Here is an 18480-nt window from a genome sequence, read left to right as displayed (position 1 = left end):
TTCAACATTCTTCCGTAAAGTCCCATTTCAAAAACTTCTGTTCTCCTTTTGTCTAAACTTTTTATCGCTCATGTTTCACTTCCATGCAAATACCTCCAGATAAGACTTCCTGGTACTTAAAGCTACATTCAATGCTAAAAAATTTCTCTTCCTCACAAACGCATTTCTTGCCATTGCCAGACAACATTTCATATCTTAAATCGATATTCAGTGTTAACAAATTTTTCTCCCTCAAAAACGCTTATCTTGCCATTGCCGGTCTACATTTTATATCCTCTCTATTTCACCCATCGTCAGTTATTTTGCTATCCAAATAACAAATCTACTGTTGTAAATGTCTCGTTTCCTAATCTGATTCCCTCAGCATCATTTTATTTAATTCAACTACATTACATTATCCTTGTTTTGCTTCTGTTGATGTTCATCTTATAACCTCCTTTCAAGACGCTGTCAAGTCATTTCAACTTCTCTCCCAAGTCCTTTGTTGTCACTGATAGAATCTCAGTGTCATCGGCAAACCTCAGAGTGGTTATTTCTTCTCCCTGGACTTTAACTCCTAGTTCAAGTTTTTCTTTGGTTTCCTTTTCTGCTTGCTCAGTACACAGATTGAATAACATCGAGGATATGCTAGAGTTCTGTCTCACTTTCTTCTCAACCATAGCTTCCCTCTCATGACCCTCGACTCTTATAACTGCTGTCCGCTTCCTTTACAAGTTGTAAATGGCCTTTCACTGTCTGTATTTTACCCCTGCTATCTTCAGAATATCAAAGAGAGTATTCCAGTCAACATTGCCAAAAACTTCCTGTAAGTCTATAAATGGTATAAACGTAGGCATTTCCTTCAAGTTTCTTCGTAGAGAAGTCGTAATGTCAATAGTGCCTTAAGAAAAGCAACCGTTGGCACCACAAATTTGCGGAAGCACCGCCAATAGGATTTACTTACGAAAAGCAACTTCCGTCAGAACTTAATAGAATGATCGAATGAGCATGAAGTTAAATGGCAACTGCCAACAATATTTATTATTAAAACATAAGAAAAGGAACTGTTAGCAGAATTTAGTAGAACGAGCACAAAGATACGCGGCAAATAGCCCCAAAAGAAACGTTTTCCAAAGAATTAATTGGTTTAAAATGGTTCAAATGGCTCTGAACACTATGAGACTTAACATCTGAGGTCATCAGTCCCCTATAACTTAGAACTACTTAAACCTAATTAACCTAAGGACATCACACACATCCATGCCAGAGGCAGGATTCGAAGCTGCGATTGTAGCGGTCGAGCGGTTCCAGGGTGAAGCGCCTAGAACCGCTCGGCCACAGCGGCCGGCTGAGAACAGTTTACCAAACGCATACCTTTTTAGTACTGCCATAAGACGGGTCTCACGGCTAGGTTTGAGAAAAGTAAGCCAAGGCCTACAGGGATTCATTGGCGTAGTTAAAAAAACTGTATAGGTCTGACAGTTCAATTGAAATTTAAATTTAATTCAGGGTGCGTAGCCCACCGAAATATGTGAGCAGATATGTTTACAAGTACCAGACCAGCCATACAGCTTTAAATAATAAAAGGAAAAACTAACGGTAAACACTTTCAGTCGGAAAACTTATTACAGAATAGGTACTAAAACTCAGTACGTGAAATAGTACAAAATTGTGTCTGCAACACGGGACCGTCAGATAATAACAAAAGAAATAAAACAAATTTTTCTTAGCAGCACTAGGCTAAACGGCTGGCCAGCCTAACTAATGTCTTAATTAACTCCATTAGCGCAGCTTATGGATTACATCAAGTGTCTTCGTTGCAAGTTAGCCATCTGTTTCAGTAGGAGTGATACTTATAACATGCTGGCCCCGGTTCTGCGGCCCATGAACACGCAGACAGAATCACAAGGTCCCCTTCCCCTAACATACGAGACACAGATTAACAAACTATACAAGGTTTAATAAAAAAATAATGGGGATTTTTGTTTTTTTCTTAAAGTATCTGTATTTATTCGACAATATCAATTTTGTCCCCTTCAAAGTAAACACCACAGATATAATACACATGTGTTAGCGCTTTTTCGAAGCTTGGAAGCATTTCTGGAGCCTACTTTCCGTTATGGTGTTCAGCTCGTTCAGTGATTCTGTTTTTATCTCATCAGCAATGGCCTCGGGAATAGAGAGAAGTCGCTCGGAACCATGGCCGGTGAATACGGTGGCTGAAGTAACAGCCACCTTCACGTATGATGGAGCTTATCGATTTTTTTTTCGGTCTTAGACTCCTCAGGCAGTTTACATTCGGATGGTTGGGCATTAGTTTCGATGAAATACCTGTATACCCATATCTCGTCACCAGTTATAACCTTATTTAGAAGTTCTGGATCGTTGTCGACTTAAGTCAGCAAATTCCTGAGAGATGTTAACGCGACGTCGTTTTTGGTCGAAATTCAACTATTTCGAAACGACCTTTGCTGAGGCAAAGGATATGCCAACATCATCAACAACATATCTAATAATGATTCGGCGCTTTTCCATAGACATTTTGTTTATGTCTTCAACATTGTCGTCAGTAATTGATGTGCTACAGATTCTAGGGCGATTGTCGTCCTCAACTTCATCTTTACCCTCTTTGATACGTCTATATTACTCTTAAACTCTTCTCTTCAACATAGTAGATTCGCCAAAGCCACGGTCAACATGTAGAATGCGATGCTACACTTTATTCCATTTTCAAGCAAAATTTTGTGCAAATTCTTTGATCCATCGTATTCGTAAATAAATATTCGCCGAGCACTTGAAAACATGTATAACCTTTCCAATTATCAGCAATAAACTAAATATTCGAAACAGCTGAAGATAGAAACATACATCAGGAACATGTGTACCAACAAGATAAAAAGGTTTTGAAAATCGGGTGTATAAAGTCCACAATTAAAAAACTCCTGTTGCTTTTTAATCACAACTCGTATATATAACCGAGCGAGGTGGCGCAGTGGTTAGCACACTGGACTCGCATTCGGGAGGACGACGGTTCAATCCCGTCTCCGGCCATCCTGATTTAGGTTTTCCGTGATTTCCCTAAATCGCTTCAGGCAAATGCCGGGATGGTTCCTTTGAAAGGGCACGGCCGATTTCCTTCCCCATCCTTCCCTCACCCCAAGCTTGCGCTCCGTCTCTAATGACCTCGTTGTCGACGGGACGTTAAACACTAATCTCCTCCTCCTCCTCGTATATATACAGAAGATTAAAGTACAGCTCGTCCTCACAAGGTCCACTAAACAACTTCAAATTATGCCTTAACCGCCACGTCACAGGAGTGACTTAAATCCCATGAGGCTATAAAAATTTGGACAAGGCCCTGAATCAACACGACCAGACTTGGCCAAACGAATCCACTAATACCGCAAGGTCAGTTACAGATAATTGCTAGGAAATCACTTAATAACCAACCTGACACGACTAGTTCACTGATTCTACTGTGTTAAGTTGGGTAACAAGCAGTGCAGGCAGATGCCTAGATCGCATAAGGGCATACAGCTGTCGTTCACCAACCAACAAGGCGTAATACACAAGCAGTTCTTTGCAACAAATGATCGAAACTGACTGACAGATAGCAAACCCGCCACCACACCAGGCACAGGATTCTTTCAGATAGACAGATGTCGATCACAAGTAAAACCTAATTGTCACGTCGGAACAAGTTTCCCACCGCGGAATATTCACTGTCCAAACAGCAAAAGCTGGCACTTGCGGGCAGCACAGACTACCGTTTTCCATGTAGCTGTTGCTGCCCAGGCGTGCCGCCGGCCACGAAGTCGGTGCCCTTCTTCGCAGCCCACTGCCTGCCCGGAACTGACTGAGAGCGCTGGCCACGGCGGCCACGCTTAAATCGCCAGTCACGAGGCCGCTCGTTGCACAGCCACGATCGGCATGCTGGCAATCAGAGGCACCTATCGGCAGTGTGCGCTTAGGAAAAGGGTACCCTGCACGACTCGATCAGGATCTCCGACCCTGTATTGCAGCCAGCAATCTCTCCCGTGTGGAGCAACCCGTGTCACTGAGATGGGACCCCTACACCGGGGACACCTGTGACCTTTGGTATTTGAGGTCGTTGTGTTCGTGTTATTAACTTTTGAGTTCGAAGTGAATCAAAAAATTAGCACTGATATTTCTTGGGACCGTAAGACCGACAAACATTGTGTTATTCAAGCGCAGCTCTGACTTAACCATGTACAGACAATATAAAAAGTTACTCCAAGAGATTTGAGTTTGTTTGATTTGTCTGTGGTCTTATTGTACCTCAAGTACATATCAATTGCCGACAAGATGTAGTTTTGTCGAACTTTGTTTTCACGCGAGTGCTACGTCGGATATAGAAGGTGTTTTCTTTCGTGTAACTTTCCAGTTTAGAGTGAACTGTCATTTACTTTGGATTCAAGTATGTCCGATCCAACAGACGTTACCACCCAAATGTTACCTCTTCTCCGGAAGATATGACAGATTGTAAGTTTTCCTACCCTTGTTACGTAGCCTCACGTCACAAAAATTTACTATAATTCAAATGGTCGGAATGAATAGGGTACTGAAGTTTTCAGACTTAGTTTATTACAAATCCGACACGATCATTTCCAGAATTAGCATACAGATCAAAATACAAAAAAAGAAAAAAAGAAACAAACACGAAACAAAACACACGGTGACAGATGATTACGATAGCTGAGAATGTTATTAAAAGGGAAAGGGATCAAGCTAAAACGATGCCTTCCTTAGAGTAATAACAACAACGCTTTCTGGTTGTATGTGAGGTGCTGTTCGATATTGTGAACCGCTAGCTGAATGTCAATACGACATAGGTTGGTTGAAATACAGGACTGCATGTCAGATGGACTCGCTACAGCGAAGACTAAGTCCTGAGATAAAGACTGCAAATAGACCCGGGATGTGGATATACTCACCTCTGAACTGCCCAACGGGTGATGTGGAGACTGGCCGTAGGTGCGCAACTGCAAAGCCCGCAGCCGGCGTACCCTCAGGTACTATGACACCGCCCCAGAGCTCGCGTCTACCGTTATTCATCCAATGAGAAAGTTTGCCACCAAAGTCTGTCCCCTCTCCCACTAAACTTGGCGCCGTAGGAACCTACTGATATTCATCCAATGAGAAAGTTTGCCACCAAAGTCTATGCTTTCTCCCACGAAATTTGGCGCCATAGGAATGCGCCAGCATTCCACACCAGCAGCAGACAATGCCCTCCTTCCCAGAGCGAATCATGAAACTCTGTCGGTGCCACACCAGAGATCGACAATACGCCTCCAGAATGCAGCTACTGGCCACTGCCTGCTGAAGAGCAGGCCGCCTCGTAGGCCGACTTATGGCGAAATGCCACCACCTGCGCTCACAAACAAAGCAGTCACAGTTTTGTGGAAACCAGGATGATTTCCCGGAAGAGCCTACGGCTGTTTCTTTCCCTTCTGCCGCCCTGGCCATGTCTCGCTGCCGTCCTTACTGACACAGAAAAAAAAAATCTCGTACCACACCTATTATTGATAGCTTCAAACAAACTGTGCCAGTCCCTGTAATACCTATAATTAATCGTCCTGATGGATTTCTACATTGTTGAGATGGCTGCGATTCGTCTGCAGGTACTACGTAATTAACAAAGAGTGAAAAATGGAGGGTCTCAAGGATCACCATCTTTCATTACCTCAACCGTGGTAGAATTTTTTTTTTCGTTTAGGAAGTCTCACACTTAGGTTACAGTAGTGTGGAATGGAAAATACAAAAAAATAAATTTCATGAAACCGTTCTTGTTCATTTCCACTAAAGAGAAGAAATTTTGAGGAATGCTTATCTCATTCTACTAATACCTAAATATCATCCAACACGGATATATACGCAAGGAGATTAGTCCATCCATCACTTTCACGCATATTCTCTGAACACGTGGGTTGGGGGATATGTAGAAATCTGCAATGAATTGATTCATGGACCTTCTGGTCACAGTAATTGTTTCTAACACACGTGGCCGTCGCCCTCCTGGAGGGTCGTTTGTTGCAGAGCCCTCTGCATATCGCGGCACCCGAGCCCTGTGGGAGGCTTGTCTCACTCCCCTTTGCAGGAAACCGGTCGCATGTTGAATTCTCTTGTCGCCAGTCTTCTGGGAGCCGCCTGGACAAATCTTTTTTATGCCCCATAAGCGATTGGTCTCCTGCAATTCATATACGTAACACAGCCGATTTCACTTCGAATACTGACAAATGTATTCCTTAAGGGAGAATCAAGTACATACTCCCATGACTCCATTTATTCGTAGTTGTACGTTATACAATAAACTGGTGCACAAGTGAAAGCTTTTACGCCAAACAACTAATAATACTAAAAATAAAAATGTGATGTACGAGTAACTGTGTGTGGTGTCAGAGTTCGATAATCGGTTAGTCCTAACTACGCTTTCTACTAGCGCAATATGGGTCAAAATATCGCCAGTCTCACATGCCGATACCCTACCCATAACAGATGAACCGTTAGTGCCTTGACTATGAATAAAAAAAAGTTGTTCCTCTGGTCATTAAGCATGACAGCTTGGCCTAATATGCACAAAATCAACTAAACGTAATACTAGCTAGCATCTCATTTACGCACATTTGTCCCCTGTTCGCCAAATCATCGTTACGTTCCATGGGAAAACCCAGATGATTGTCTTGGTTCCTCTGTGAACAAGATACGTGCATAGTTACCGACTAAGGTGGATGCATCACATATGCCATAGAAGGCTCGTGCATTGTACACATGCAGCGGACAATGCTCTCCTTCCCAGAGCAAACCACGAAACTCCGGCCAAGTATGCCGACTTTATGGCGAGGTGTCACCGCCTGCGCTCACAAGCAAAGCGGTCATGTTTTTGAAGAAACCCGGATGGTTTCCTGGGAGAGCCTACGGCTATTTCACTTCTGCAGCCTTGGACACGTCTTCCAACCATCATCACTGACACAGAAGAAAACCAAGTGCCACAACTATTATTGTTAATGGCAAACAAACCCTGCCATGACCTGTTATATAACTATAATTACTCGTCCTGATAGCTCACCGCGTAGCTGAAAAGGCTGCAATGCCTCTGCAGGGCCTAAGTAATTAACAAAGTGTGAAAGGTGGCAAACCAAAAGGGCCACAACTCTTTAAGCTTCAAGAAATGCTTCTGGAGAAGATGACTGCCATCAACGTGACACTGTCAGATATCCCCAACTGCCCACCATGCATAAGTTCCTTGGTGAAAGGATTCCACACAGTGATCTCTTAATTCCAGCGCTTTGACAAAAAGTTCTTGCCATGGGCAAACTACATGGCTCGGCTTGAACAGCGTTTCCTGGCGTATGGTATCACACGTGATGTTCAGCAAAGCAAATCCTTTACGGCCCATACAGTCCCCAAGGTGTACCGTTTACTACAGTAGTTCAACCCAATGGTTGAGCCACATGGGTTTCACTATGAGTGGTACATATCGTGCTTATCAGACTGTTCTGATTACCAAGTACACACAGCGACTGGTCATCACAAGTTTCACAGTTGCCATAATCTCAGTGGACAATCAGAGAGGGAGTGGATAACAAGGTTACAAGGGTTTATTGAAAAAAAATCCGTTTTCTGTATGCAAATCCCCAGTGCAAACATTGCTTAGTTTGAGACATGATCCTAGTCCACTCACCTGGTGAAGGCCTCCACAATGATCTTAAGCTCGAAGACCCTTCACTGGATACATGTTCTCCCATACTTAGGGCCACTGAACAATCTATAAGATCCTCGACTGCGTTGCAGAACTCGTCTCAAGTGTTTGCCACCTGCATGACTCGCTGAACATAGCTTCAGTTGATCGCCACAGGCAAAGACACGGCGGGAGACATCCACAGCAGCTACCCTTCTGCAATAATTGTTTCACGACACACAATCGTCAACGTTACTGCTACCGCCAGGTCAAATGTTCAGCCTGTGGGGAAACTCGATAGAAGGTAGAAGTTCGTCAATAATCCCTCAAAATGAATGTGGATTGCACTCACCTGGACCGCTGGCTTCTGGGTCGTATGAGGTGCCTGATAGTTTTCTTCCAAATGTACTGCATGTCCAGGCCATTCTCCTTATCTTAGATAGGGTTTAACGCTGAACGATGGCTGCCGACACCGTTCAAGTGGTTTTCCAGATCAATAAAGGCGCATCAGAGACCAGTCTCAATTGGGAACCATGTCGCCGACTGGTCTTCCATCTGCTCCAGGCATTCGTCAAACAACTCAAGAGCAACAACAACGACAGCATTTAGGATAAGGGTCAGTTTAGTGTGTAAGCCCAGTCCCAGGCTGCCTCAGTCACAACACATCTGCTCGTGGTTGGTTCTATAGTGGCTGCAAACATTCTGGGGCTAGACCTTTTCGACGCCCTGGGTTGCGAGTCCATAATTCTATTAACAGTATTCCAGCCGTTCGTGCCATTTCATACCTGCGGGATCTGGGTTCCAAATATGAATCTGAATTTTCACTTCTCTCTACCAGAGTTACAGGATTTGAGACAAATGTCGCGCTTTTCCCTTTGGAAAAGCCCAGCTTCTTTAAAGCGCGCAATATTCCTTTTGCGCTCAGGGATAAGTTTCAGAGCGAGCTCCAACGCTTGCAGGATGAGGGAATCTTGACCCCAGACCCCAACACACAGTAGGCCACTTCCATCATCCTCAAAGGAAAACCGAATGATTTGGTTAGGATTTGTGGGTACTTCAAAACCACAGTCAACGACAAGTCCAACTACCCCCCACCCAAAGTAAACGGATTGCCAGCGTCAAGATCTTCACAAAAATTAATTTACGTGAATAATCTCTCCAGCTCTCACTAGATCAGGCGTTAAAATCATACTTATCATGAACACTCCATTTGGACTTCAACGCTATTTAGAGCATTTTATGTGATAGATACTGGGGATGGGAAATTACGATATTATTGTTACTGGTAAAAATGTTCAAGATTTAACAGTCAAATTCGTCGCATATGACATGCTCCAGGGGCCAGTCTCAAGGGTAACAAGAACAAAAGATGTTTTTCCGTACCACAGGTGGAATATCTGGGAGATGTGTTTAGTGCATTGAGGATATGGCCACCACTGCATTACATCCAGCCCGTCCAGCAACCCCCAGTCCACAACTACTTTAAACAACTAAAATCTGTACTTAGACAACTACTATAGAAAATTTATTCCTCATGAGGAGGCAACTACGGAACCGCTTCATCAGCTGCTGTGGAAAAATGTTAAGTGGAATTGGTCTCCCACATGTGACAAGGCTGTCGGAGATCTCAAATAAGCTCTTCTTCGTCCAGTATGTCTCATGGCCTGCGATCCTTCCAAGCCCTTAATTGTGGCAGCAGAACACCATACTGTGTTTGTCTCCAAGACACTAACACAAGCCAAACATAATAACAGCCAAATAGAGAAGGAAGCCCTGGTTATTATCTTTTACTCGAGAAGGTTCCATGATTACGAGTATGGCAGCCATTTTACTCTATTAACTAATAATAAATATCTTTTGAAACTGTTCAGTGTCATCTCCAGTATTCCAGACAGAATCTCTCCAGCAATGGACCATGTTCCTATAGACGTAAACCTACAACATACAGTACAGATCCACAGTGCAATACGCCAACTTCAATAACCTCTCAGGACTGCCGCTCGGATGAGATCCGGAGCTGAACTCGGACCAGAGGCCTGTCTCTACACGGATACCACATCAGAAGGAGCGGTGGCCATCTTTCTCTTGAATTCGGCAGTCATTGTCTGCCAGTCTTTAGGCAGTCCAGTCACCCAGGAAGTAATTCGTCCAGTGGTTCACGGTCGCCCAGCAGAAAGCAAACAACTAGCCATCTAGAGGTGTTTGCATTCTGGTGTCATAGAAACGAACTATCACCTCTCAACAGCTTCCAATTGCTTCAGGGGGATAATGGTCGCACCTTTGTTATGATTCCACAAACCCACAGACAACACACCCTGACATTCCTTCATGTACGTCATTGTGATATCGTCTTGACCAAACGACTGGCTCGGCAACAGGTATATTTTAGAAGTACTGACAAATATATTCTTAAAATGGTTACAGCCAGCACCATCTCTAAGTTTAAATAGACAACTCCAGCTCGGCGATATTTTCCCTGGCCGGACGCGTCATCACTGTGCTCTCTCCTCCACTTAGACTTTGCAGGAACTTTCTTGGGATACTACTGGTTAACTGTTGTAACGTCCCCTTAGAAAAAATAATGAATTACTGTGCTGGTAAATCCCCTACGTTATTTGATTTTCAAACAGCTGAGCAGAACTGAACGTACTCAGACATTTCGCTCTTTACCTATTCTGATCAACACTAAACTGACACACAATATTTTTAGCGCAACGCAATCTGACTTTAAAAAATCCCTACAAAAGAATGGCCCTGACTAACATTAACCTATACCCTTCACAAATCACTTACCTCACAAAAATCTTCATTACTCGAACTACTGCAATACAGCGAGCGCCACTACTGCCAGCTAAATAAAAGATTCAAACTACTGAAGGCACTAACTACTGATAGGCATAGTTAGCAAATGAAAGATTTTGATAGAGAACAAACAGTGTATTTACCTTAATAGTGTTCAAAAGTCGTAATATATATAGCAGTTCATGACATCCATTCTTACAAATGTACTGTTTCTGATGGACAAAAATCCTCCATCTCACTTCCCCACATCCACCACTGCTGGCGGCTCACCTCCAACTGCGCAACGCTACGCGCTGTTAACAGCCAACAGCCCATCACTACAATAGCGATTATTGCAACAATGTCGACCAGCCTCAGACTGCTCACAGCACAGTCAGTGATTTTCATATAGAGCGCTACGTGGAGTTACCAATAAAAAACCTAAACAGCCTACTTACACTGTCATTGGTACGGCAGCGGTTCCCATATGTGTCTCGAATGTCTTTGACATCCTCGGTGAAAACAAGCACTGGCTTGCATTTTTTCCATTGACTGTCTCCCAGAAACCATCGTGACAGATAAGGTTCCTCTGTTTACATCCATTGAATTTGCACCTTTTGTTCAGTACATGGCGTCACCGGGGCGCACACGGCATCCAACGGTATTGGATCCGCATGATCAAGACAGAAACGGCGAAGCTTCACCAGCACAAAATGATGGATGAGACGCCCACATTGTTCTTAGCCTCCCACCACTCCTCCCCACAAGATGGGTCTAGTCCGGTCGAAAAACTGTGTGGTTGGTCGCACTGATCACGACTTTAGATTTTTCACCCCACTGTCCTTTTCCCTCCTACAAGGAGATCGAGCCGCCACCGATACTCCCCACAGGATGAGGTCTGGACGCTCTTCTTCTTCAAGGGCCTCCAACGCTGTGTGCTGGAAGCTGCAACGCATCTGTTACATTGTACAATGATCGAAGTGCAACTCCAGAATATCCACAGATGCCGCAGACGCATAAACCATGTGCAACTGTAGCACAACACAGTGCCTGACGTATTTTGCAGTCAACTGATTCTACGCTTTTTAAATCATTTTTGTAATTGTATGTGCTTATGCGTTTTGTCAGTAATTTTTGTTATTAAAACTGTAATAAGGTGCTAGGAGAACACTTAAGAAATAATTTTGTAAAAGCTTTGTAATAAACACGCTGGCAGTGTCAGGGAAATTCATACTGCACGGAACCCAAAGAATATCTTTCAATGTAACAGTAACATCGTTAGGTCGAGCACTCGCAGTCGTAGTGGTGGAGACAAAGAAGAGTGTTGCGAATCAGCTTGGTGGGATACGGACATGAAGTGGTGGCGCGCAAATGCCAAACTGAGATTGTTCTGGAGTTTGTAACATGTAGCAGGGCAAAATATAAAAGTGAGCGAGTATGAGAATGGGCAGAGCACGTGGTTATAAGAATCTCTGGTAATTAAGGAAGATTACTGAGTGGCCCAAAGTTAGTCAAGGTGCTCGCTATTCAGGAAGAACCTGTTGCCAATAGTGAATACCATATAAACCGTAACGTCGCACCACGGGCAGCTCATCGCAAAGTAAGGTCAAACCAGTTACTTTGTAGTTGTGTACAAGACTTGCATGTGTAGTAGTCATTTTTTTTAGCATAACAGTGTTGTTTAGTCAAATCATAAGCTAAGCGACTAAAGTCATTAACAGCCAGAAGGGTCCCATCCTTTCACCAAACTTCCGAGGAGGTCATAAGTGAAAGAAACAATTAAAATAAGATAAATCCAAGTAATTTTACATTTAACTTTCATTGAAATAATTATTGGATTCAGAGGCAGTAGTAATTATAGATCTGCTGACAATTAGTCAAACGAAAAGTTATTTAAAAGCAATTTATATTTATATCAAAAAAGTATCTTGACGCTATTGCAGACAAAGTAATTTAATGATTTTATGTTGTGTTTTACAAATAAATCAATGTGCTTTTATCCTTGTAACAATGGCATTGTCAAATGGTTGTGGCTAGAAATAAAACCATTTACGACCTAAATTTGAGAAGTAATCATTAAGAAACAGTAATTAGTTTACCATAAGTTACGTACTTTACCGTAAGTTACGTATTTCAACACAGTTTACGTAGAGAGCTGCTCGTCATTACCTATTATTGGTGTACATCATCATCATCATCTTCTTCTTCTTCTGCTTCTTCTGCATTTAAAGGCTTAGGCATTTGCGCCTGTTCCATCTCCACTTTTCACTGCCACCTCATTCTGGGTCTTGCTACGTCCCTTCTTCCACTTGGCTGGTCCAGCATGGCCAGATGTGGGAATCTCTCAGCACTCATTTTTTGTAAGTGATGTTTCCATATTGTTTTATTTCGTTCAGTCTTTTCATTAATATTATAAATATCTATTTTTTCCTAATATCTTAGTTTCTTATGCTGTCTTTCCTGACAACACCTCTCACTTTCCTAAGAAATCTCATTGCATTGGAGATCACAGTAATTAATAATACTTTCCCTGCTGTGGTCGTGTATACACGACGTGTTACGTCGTTCTGCAGATGTTGCGGAACTGTATATGCGCACTACTTGCATTCCCCTGCAGTGCGTCCGGAACCGCCGACTTCTCATGGCTGCAGAAGAGTTACTTACATATCTCGGTGAATATAAAAGTTTCAAATTTTAATCATACAACATAAGTGCCTCATTCCTCGCTATCTTTTCGATTTCTTGAATCGTTTGTAAGATATGACGATTGTTATGACCACATCATTCACGATGCGCAAAGACATGAATGGGCACGTCGGCGCGACCGTACTTCGGTATGAAACCCAATAACTCGAGAAAGAAATGAGATATCCTTCTGATTTCAATTTTGAATATTATTTTCACTCCTTATCTATATATAATTAACTACAATATATATCTGAAATCAACCATCCACCAAGCTTAAGCAGTGCGTTCGTGCCTTTTCAAAATCATTAAAATTTCGCGCAGTATCTTACTTAATTTCATGCAGCACAGTAACTATGGCATATAACAAAAAGAAATTCAATTCTTCATCAAGCTAAGATATCAGACAGTAAGATGTGGAAAAATCAATTTTTTCACCTAATAGTTCTCAAAAAATCAGATGATAAGTATTTCATATCGACCGGAACGCATCTCTCAGAACAGTCGACAGGATTTGGCGAGCAGTACAGCCATAACAAAAGCGGCCTCCGCAAGGAATGCAAAGAGCATATCTGTAGCAGCGAAAACGATAATATCAGTGTATTCCAAATTAATATTGCTCATGTTACAGTCTGAGTTAGCGTGAGTGCATTCTATTCAGTTACTGTATTATTAGCCACTCTCAGGCGTTACGTGATTCCAAAGCCATTTCAATAACTAACCAAATTTAACTTTTGCTCGTTATTGAACTGGTGACCCTAAATATTCTGCAATCTAAATTTATTCTCCAATTTCATTACACAAATTAGTATTGTCAACAGTGAATCATTAACCTATAATCAGTTGTTGTACTTAGCAAAAACCTGTGTGGTAACGATCAGGATGTAACTATCGGTATTGTTAAGTTAAAAACTGTTCTTTGTCATTGACGCCTTTTTTCTATTAATTGTAGAACATTAGATACATGTGTCACAAACCTTTCATACATGAGAGGTTATAGGTAATTATACAACCTGACAGTGCACTGAACGCTCCAACCAGAGCTGCTCCAAAATTTTTGGTTCCAGAGTCGGACACCTCGACACCAGGACCTCCAGCCACTACCAAAACAGGATGCACAGCCTCTGCATGCTGAGAAGATCAGCCCTTCCACAACCACATCTATGGACGCCGACTGCAGCCCTCTGGGTTCACTGGTTCCACAGGTCGCTGGCAGGAAATTTGAGATATTCCACACCCTTTTGTCCTTCATGGAGGGTGGTTGGAGGGGAAGCTATGTCAGAGCTGTTTGCTCTCTCACAGTAAGACGTGGAAAAAACAAATTTTTTTCACCTAATACTTCTCAAAAAATCAGATGATAAGTATTTCATATCGGCCGGAACGCACCTCTCAGGACAATCAGCACATCAGCATCAAGTGGATGGCCTACACAGCAAAGCAGCAGGGGCCACTCCAGCGTGCAGCATCCAGAAGGTTTCGTCTGCCCTCCAGGCCAGAAAGTGGCAGTGCGATCGCCGCAAGAGATCACTGAACACATAGACCTTCTTGTCTCTGTGCCCACAAATAGACCAGGCTGTATTCTAGCGCCTTCATGGTATTTAGGCCAGCGCGCTGGATGTGCCAGACAGCTCATGCTGCAGTATCACGTATCGATATCACCCCATGGACTTCAAAGTTGGTAATGGAATTGCAGGTTTCTGTCAGACGCCGACAACAGTCATGCAGGAGCCAGCAGACCCAATGGTGCACACCTGCTGAGCCACGCTTCCAGTGGCTCCGTACAACGAGCGCCTTTGATGGCTCTGAGCACTATGGGACTCAACATCTTAGGTCATAAGTCCCCTAGAACTTAGAACTACTTAAACCTAACTAACCTAAGGACATCACACACACCCATGCCCGAGGCAGGATTTGAACCTGCGACCGTAGAAGTCCCGCGGTTCCGGACTGCAGCGCCATAACCGCTAGACCACCGCGGCCGGCAACAACGAGCGCCTTCTGCCGCCATGATGTAGGATAGCCAGTGGCAGCCAGACACCCAATCGGACTTGGAGCCTCTTTACTACATGACCTAGTCACGACTCTGACACCATCGTTTGTGTTTTTTCTGAGAGCTTCATCATTATTGACATTGAGAGCTGGAGTTTTTCTTCGCTGCATTTTTTGCAATGAGTCCTCGTAAACTTGAAGAAATATAAATTGCGTAAACCTTCTGCTTACTGCGATGACTTGTTCGCTAGTCATTTCTGTTCCTGTCCAGCTATTCTATGACGACAACTGCCACACCACTCTGTAGCCCACCTCTGCTTGCTGTTGTGTATTGAGTCATATACACATCATTCCTTGCGAGCTCCACGAGGCAGCTGCTGACTGCAGTAGTGGTTCATCAGTCACAGTCTCAGTCCAGGACACAGGATCTTTGCCACTATATTACATCCAACAGTCTTCGCCACTTGGAGTGGACAGTGCTGTCAGCACGCTTCTCTTAGATCTGAGATGTCTCTACATCTGGGACATGTGTGGGCTTTGATCCTGGCCATCGTAGTGCTTTGTGTTATTAACTTTTTGTTCCAGATTGAATCAAGAAAATAGCTTCAATTTTGATAATCCCAACAAAATTAATTGCAGCTCTGACTTAACCACGTACAGTCAGTGTAAAAACTTACTTGAAGGAGGCGATTTGATTGCATATGGTTACTAATAAACTTATTCTGCATTGTTTGCGAGGATGCGTTCCTAATGCATCTCCAGTATGCAGTACGTATCGCACATAGCCTACTCCTCTAGAATAGCGTCGAGTATGCCATCATGCTTAACATCTCCCCAAGCTTAACGTCTCCCCATCAACAGTGACACACGCCCTCACTGCATGAGACACTGAAGGGAAGTTTGGAACGTGATCCAGGATATTGGTGAAAAGACTGGTAATCAATTACCTTACACCACCATTCCCCTCTACATGCCAGCCAAATACTGTCAATAATAAAGAATTCGAACGAGCTTACCTCCGAGTCGAGTGCCATCTCAGAGGCATGAGTTACCGACCTCCGCTTTGGAGATGGGTATAGTGTACTGTAATGACCGCACACTGAACCACGAATGCGATCACCGCGTGGGGTGACTGCAGCATTCTCCATCACAGTAAAAGAATGGGCAGCGCTGGATCTCTTATGGAACACTACAGTTGAGTGGACCTGTTCCTTTTTGCGTTTCTTCATAATATATAGAGTGCTGCAGTTGGTGGCATAAGTGCCTGCCACTACTTTGGATTCCACTGTTTAGAACATCAGATGCTATAAGGGGCACGTGATTGGAGTCTCTGGCACACTGAATAGCACTGAATAGCAAAATGCAGCGTTTTCTCGAGAATCGTGTACGTATTGTCCTGCAGCAATATCCAAATACGGTAAGTGTTAGCCGCTACCATTGGGACTGTAGCCTTCGTTATTATCTGGCGTAAGGGACAAACGCTACATGTAGTAGCTTTGAACGTAGCTGGAGACTAGATACAATCTCGTAGCTTCCAAGCTGAGGACAGTCAGAACACTAAGCATCACACCAGGGAAAAGTAATTAAGTCTTAGGTACCACCACTCTTTCAAACAATTCCACATATTATTTTCAGCTTGCAATGCCATCATCTGGACCTCTCTGGGAGTGATGGAGAGTCTAAGAAACGCCTGTACCATACTAGACTCTAGGAAGGTAAAACCCCGACACCTCCTCCCTCCTCGTAGCAGGGTAACACCAGTACAGACTTTGCACAAACGACTTGCGACACAAGGGCCAAGGGGAAAAATATCACCTGGTATAAGGATACCCTTCTGGCCCCCCTATGTCCACCACGTTCGAGTTGGATGAGTGAGAGGAAGGCAGATCACTCTCATAACCATGGGGGTCACTAAGATCAAAGGTATAGGATGCTGAAGGTAATTTTCTAAAGGGCAAGAAAAGGACAGTGTCTAGATGAACAGCGGGAGTAAAATGCAAAATGTGATAAGGGAAATGAAGAGATACAACATTAATATTTTAGGACTAAGTGAAATGAGGTGGGGATTTGAAGGAGAATTTGAACATGGAGAATGTAAAGGACAATTTAGAGCATGAGAGAAAGGTGGGGATTTGAAGGAGAATTTGAACATGAAGAATGTAAAGGAAAATCTAGAGGATGAGAGAAAAAAACAAATGACGTTGAATTAATATTTCTGAAATATCTGGGTAAGAACTTTAAGAAAATTATTCGGTTGAATGAAGGAATGATAGCAATGAAGATACAGAGCGAGTCTACGGATATTTTGATCATTCTACACTGCTATGCAAAACTTATGGACGAGATAAATAAATAACATAGCATATTAACAACTTGCTGAAAATGAATTAAAATGCTGGAGCATGTTGAAAGAGGTCTTCCAGTCGTGCACAGAAGGCTGGACGTCACATGACGTCAATGGCACGAAATAGGGGTGGCAGATGATGGAACGGGAATCGGGAAAAGACAGTGTTTGTCAAACAGCGAGCAGTTACAGTGCACTGTGATGGGTTTCTTCATTACGATATTGTCCGGAGACAACATTTGGATGGCTTCACACAGAGAGGAAACACCGGGAAGTTGGTAGAAGGACGAAGTGTGACGAGTGTAGCTCTTGATTTTTGTACTGCTCGCAACATTGTTTCTTACGCATGGGGAGCGTTCCGAACCACAGGTACTGCTGCCTGAAGGGGAAGAGGTGGTCGATCACGGTCAACTACAGCAGCAGATGACCGCAACATTGTGCAAAAGGCAAGTAGAAACCTAAGCCAAACAGTGGGTGCAATTGAAAACACATTTGACAGATTCTCAAAGGACGCAGTCTTACTCCCCACAGTTGTATGCGATCACATGGGGTTGGTCTCTTTACCAGACGCCCCGGAACGTTGCGTTTTGTTGACACTCGCACATCGGTGACACTGTCTACGATGGTGCCAAGAGCATAGGGACTGAACCAACGACTATGGGGTCGCGTGGGCTTCTAGGGTGAGAACAGATTCAATGTGAGTAGTGATTCTGGATGCACCCTGATCTAGCGATATGTGGAAACATATAATGCAGCCATGAACATCTTAGAACATGACAGGTTTGGTGGTCCAGGCGTCATGGTGTGGGGAGGTAAAATATTGCATGACCATACTGAACTGCGAATCTTTGAACACTGTGCTCTCAGCGGTCAACATTATTTTGACACTGCTCTGCTTCCTAACGTGTGTCTTTTCAGGTATGCATACGGCCCTGATTTCATATTTGCGGATGACAATGGGTGACCGCATGGAATAGCGCAGGTGGAGGTGTTCTTTGGGCGA

This window comes from Schistocerca cancellata, chromosome 1 (genome assembly GCF_023864275.1).
Source record: "Schistocerca cancellata isolate TAMUIC-IGC-003103 chromosome 1, iqSchCanc2.1, whole genome shotgun sequence".
In the NCBI taxonomy this organism is placed as follows: Eukaryota; Metazoa; Arthropoda; class Insecta; order Orthoptera; family Acrididae; genus Schistocerca; species Schistocerca cancellata.
Note: the sequence above shows the minus strand (reverse complement) of the source record.